Genomic DNA, 5,230 nt, shown 5'->3' with positions numbered 1-5,230 from the left:
TAAATATTTATCTATCAGGTCAAAACTTCTTATACATTCAGAGGGCTCCAAACACCTTGATTCCAAAAGCCCATGGAGGTTTTCTCCTGTTGGAACCTCTGGTTCCTCTAGTTTTGTTTTTTCTTTTTGTTTTTTTTAAAAAAAAGACTAATATCCAGCTCCAACTGAGAGCCTTCTCTGTACTTTGTAAAATGCCTGCCTCCTGCCTGTGTCACTTCTTTCCTTTCATGATCAAGAGGGAAGAGAGAGAAACAAGGAAGCAGTATTTAGCTCTTTGGAAAAGACCATGATTTTCTTCAATTCCCCTAACAAAAGGGTATAGTTTTCTGTTCTCTTCAGGTGAATAACTTGCTCCTAACTCCACTCCATCCCTTTCAAACTTGCCTGGTCTCTCAGATCATCTGTGAATTGGGCCCTGAAGACCTAACCCTGTGGAGGACTCAGGAGGGATAGCTGTCAGGTTAAAGTCAGACAGATTAATGTCAGAAGACACCTCAGAGGGACTTCCCTAGTGGGACTTACATTCTCACACAAACATGCAGAGTCAGGTATGCCTCACCTTCAGTGAAGTGGAGAAAAGGGATGAGAGTAAGAAGGGTGTAGAACATGGATGAAAACACTTGGAAAATCACATGGCAAAAAGTAATGAAACAGAGAATTGCCCAGACCTACAATTATTGAGGGAAATCTTTTAAATTCTCCTAATTTAAGCTAATTTTCCACATTAAAAAATAATAGGTTCGTAACTTAAAATTTTTCAAATAAGATAGAAGGGAAAATATGAAAAGTTTTCTCTGTCTCCATGTATTTACAATTCCTTTAGATGTTTTCAAAGCATGAACATTTACCCAAATGGGATTATGCCCTACATACTATTCTTTACCTCACTTTTTTAAACTTAACAATATATCTTCATGATATTTCTATGTCAGTACACCTACATCAACTTCATTCTATATAAAAGAAATACTGCCCTTTCAAGGGGGGATGTCCAGCTGGAGGGTGGAGCCCCTCCTCCTGCTTCTGAGCAGAGAGACAGGAAATGCACATCTAGCAGAAATGCTTATGAAAGGATCTCATCCATATATGAAAATATACTCCAAAGGTCTTGAAAGAGCCTCAGTTTTATAAGCTGGCCTGAGAAGAGTCCCTGGAGACTCCCTGGAAAAGGAAATTTTGAATTGGTTTTGCAAGCATTAACTACAAATTGGCACTTGCCATGGGTGCTTGCCATCTACGTCTACAGGATTAAATCAAGTGCTGCTGCAACTGCTGACCTTCGGCACTCCCTGAAAGGAATCCAGGGCGGACAGCAGAAATGAGGCACTCTGTACTGGGGGGTGGGGAGTTGGGGGGAAGCTTGCAGAACAGGTCTTCAGACAGTTTCAGGAGTGAAAAGCATATGAAAAAGTTTCATATTTAGAAAAGCACTAAAATCCTTCATGGTGATGTCTATTCCTCGTGACTAGCAGAAAGCTTCATAAGACTAGCAGAAAACTGTTGGTAAAATATGTGGTTGAATGCATTTATTTCCCCTTCACCAAAATCACATATTTAACTATCCCTCCCCCTCTGCTTCTTTGGAACAGTTTCTCAGAGCTATCTGAGGTGTTGTCTCCCAGGCTCCAGTCCTTATTTTGCCCCAAATAAAACTTAACTCGCAATTCTCATGTTGTGCGTTTTTTTTTTAAGTCAACAGAAGAGCGGACTTGGGAAAACTGGCCGGGACAAGGGAGGAGGATCTTCACAAGGAGTAGAGGTAATATCTGCTAATGTGTTTTGAGCACTTACTATTTGCCAAGGATTGTGGACAGAGGAGCCTGGTGGGCTGCAGTCCACGGGGTCGCACAGAGTCAGGCACGACTGAAGCGACTTAGCAGCAGCAGCAGCAGCACTAAGTGCTTTGCATGTATTGTCTCACCCTCTGTGAAGGTACTCTCATTATCCTTTTTTTGTGTGTGGACCATTCTTTTAAAATCCACATAAAAATTTGTTACAATACTGCTTCTGTTTTATGTTTTGGTTTTTTTGGCTGCAAGGCATGTGAGGTCTTATCTTCCCAAACAGGGATCAAACCCACACCCCCTGCATTGGAAGGCGAAGTCTTAACCACTGAACCACCAGGGACATCCCACATCATCTCCATTTTAGATGAAGAAAAGGAAGTACAGTGAGCCTGAGTGACTCACCCAAGGTCATACACCCAACAAATCAGCAGTCTGACTCAGGTACTCAACTTCACCCCTATAGGTCGGGGTAGAGATGGGAACAAGGTCAGAGTATGTAGTTTGGGCCCCTGCAGAGTTGGGGGAAGGTGGGAGTTGGGGAGGACTGTGAGAATGATAGCAGCCCCCTCTCTCCTTGCAACTGACTCCCAATCCCTTCCTGCCTCCCAGGACTAGAGGCTGTCGGGCCCCCAGAACTCCCTGTTTGTGGACAATGCCTGCCAGGACACTCATCCAGACTTCCTTCCTCCCCTTCTCCCCACTCAAGTCCTGCAGGATCCTCTGTGATAGTCTCTGGAAAGGAGAAGGGGCTAAAAGAGAAACAGTTTTTGTCCAGAAGAGAAACCCACCCCCTACCACCCCACCTCACCCCAAGATCACCCTGTATTAGAGGACTGGAAGGCTGTCTTAGGTGCTTCCATATCTCATTTAGCCCTGTGTACCTTAGATAGTGGGCTTCCCTGGTGGCTCAGACGGTAAAAGCGTCTGTCTGCAACGCAGAAGACCCAGGTTCGATCCCTGGGTAGGGAAGATCCCCTGGATAAGGAAATGGCAGCCCACTCCAGCATTCTTGCCTGGAAAATCCCATGGATGGCGGAGCCTCGTGGGCTACTGTCCATGGGGTCTCAAAGAGTCGGACATGACTGAGCAACTTCACTTCACTTCACCTTAGATAAAGGGCTTTCCAGGTGACACTAATGGTAAAGAACCCTCCTGCCAATGCAGGAGACATAAGAGATGTGGGTTTGATCCCTGGGTCAGAAAGATCCCCTGGAGGAAGGCATGGCAACCTACTCCAATATTCTTGCCTGGAGAATCCCATGGACAGAGGAGGCTGGTGGGCCATAGTCCATACAGTCACAAAGAGTTGGATGCAACTGAAGCAACTTAGCACACATGCACGCACCTTTGATAAAAGATAATGGCATGGGAAACTGAGGCTCAGGGAGATATCTGATTCAGGCATGTGTGACTCCACAGTCCTTTTGACTCCCCAGCTCTGCTTCAGGGACATTGGAACAAAGACCCACACAGTCAGGATCAGGCTAAAATGCAAGGGGGATTTAAAACTGGATACCAGAAAATAGAACTGGAGCAGCTTATTAAGTTCCTATTGCCTCATCCTCAGATGGGTCTTGCAGGGAATTGCAGACTGGGCAAAGTGGAGGCCATGAAGCAGAGGCTGCATTGCCATTTTAAGGAAGGATGCCCACCCTCCCTTAATATATGGGGCCTTTGTGTTCCAAGAGATAGAAGGCAGCATGGCTGGTCTCTGACTTTCAAGGTAATCCTCTGTCTTGGGGAAGCTACAGGGAATGACAGGTTTGCCCTGGAGCCCAGGGCCTGGTCAGCCTTCTAGATGGACAGAAGCTACTGAACGGGCTTCCCTACAACTGCTCTGAGACCCTGGTGGTCTGGTGCATTAAGATTGCCTTTCTGTATCAATGCACATGCTTGAGCAGAGTGGAGCTGAAAACACTGGAGACCAGGAAACCAAGAGGATAGGGACCAGAGCAATGCCAAAACCCTATTCCTTTGGCTTTTCCAATTACCCTAGCCTGGCAGGCTACAGTCCATAGGGTTACAAAGAGTCAGACACTACTGAAGTGACTTGGCACATAGCACATGGGCCACTTCCATCCTTGACTTCCTGTCACAACATACTCTCTCCTCACTGGCCTCACTGGCCTCACTGGTCTTCCCTGGGGCTTTGCCAGCAGAGTGGGCGTTGGATACCCTGCAGTGGTTGACTTGGTTTTAGAAGGAAAAAAAGGATTAAGCCCACAAATTTATGCTAACCTAAAGAAAACCCCTGCTTCCTGATTCTGTTAGTCTACTGTTCTAAACACCTTATGTTTACATTCTGTAATCCTCACACTACCCTGAGGTAATGCTGTTATTTTTATTCCCTTTTTTGAGCAGAGGAAAAGAAAGCAACTGAGAAGCTGCCTTCATCAAGACCACACAACTGGTAAAATGCCTAGTCAGGGTTGAAACTCAGGGAATAATGATTGGAAGGAGGTATTAATATTTCTGATGGAATTCGCAGTCACTCAAATTGTGCAGTTTTTTTTTCTAGCATCTTGTGAGGGCAATGACTTTTCTGTCATTTTAACATTGTGGATTGAAGACAGAAAAAAAAACACACACATTTGAACATTTAAACGTCAGAGTAGTAAACATTTCGGTCTTAGGCATTTCCTAGTCAAATATGGACTACAGGGTTCAAGGAATAATACAGAGAAGAGTAAAAGTAACAACTACGAGGACATTCTGCTGGTCGTCTGAGGAAAAAGTTACTGTCTTAGAATGGCACCTAAACCATCCTCGACTCCTGAGGCGGTGACTTTAAATTATCCCCTTTGATTGACAAGTCGCTGTCTCAAGCCGCTCTTTCGGGGGTTTTGAACGCTGGTCTGTTTTATGTGGGCTCTCTATGCCCTGCCATTATACGAAAACCCAAGCTACGTTCACGTACGGCCAAGTATGGCTTTTGTTTCTTCAAAGTTAGGGGTGGGAGGGCCGGCTTTGAGACAGACGCCTGGTTTGCTGAACTGAACCGAATGCCCCGGCTGCTTGTCCAGAAAGCTGGCGCTCAGTTTTCCCAGGAAACGGAGCTAGGACTCCCGTTTCTTTCAAATTAAAAAAAAAAAAAATCAGGATAGAGGACAGTCTTCAGATTTTAGGGATCCCGAAAGAAGACAGCAGCTCCGGGGCATACATATCTTCTCCTTTTTCTTTTCACCCCAACCTGGATCCCACTTCCGCAGCGCATTTTCCAGAGTTACACAGAAAGAACAAACTAGCCCTCCTCATTGGCTAGATTCCCTGTCCGTGCCTCAGCTACGACTCCGAGTGGTGTCTTTTAAAACGGTCTAGTCCCGCCTCCCTCGTCTAATTGGTTCATTCAAAAGGACCAGCTCAGCTGTTTATTGGTGAATATAAAAAACCAGCTCTGATTGGTTTCTCTGGACGGAACTGATGAGAGCGCGTCAACGATTGGC

At 45.4% G+C, this 5,230-nt stretch overlaps 1 non-coding gene across 1 annotated transcript; it reads left to right on the top strand.

Annotated features, from left to right (window-relative positions):
* Positions 1-2,683: 2,683 nt before the first annotated feature.
* TRNAC-GCA lies at positions 2,684-2,756 on the top strand. The gene has a single exon. It is a non-coding gene; the product is annotated as a tRNA-Cys (tRNA).
* The last annotated feature ends 2,474 nt before the right edge of the window (positions 2,757-5,230 follow it).

This window comes from Bos indicus x Bos taurus, chromosome 19 (assembly GCF_003369695.1).
Source record: "Bos indicus x Bos taurus breed Angus x Brahman F1 hybrid chromosome 19, Bos_hybrid_MaternalHap_v2.0, whole genome shotgun sequence".
NCBI lineage: Eukaryota > Metazoa > Chordata > Mammalia > Artiodactyla > Bovidae > Bos > Bos indicus x Bos taurus.
Note: the sequence above shows the minus strand (reverse complement) of the source record. Positions and strands in the feature narration are given on the sequence as shown.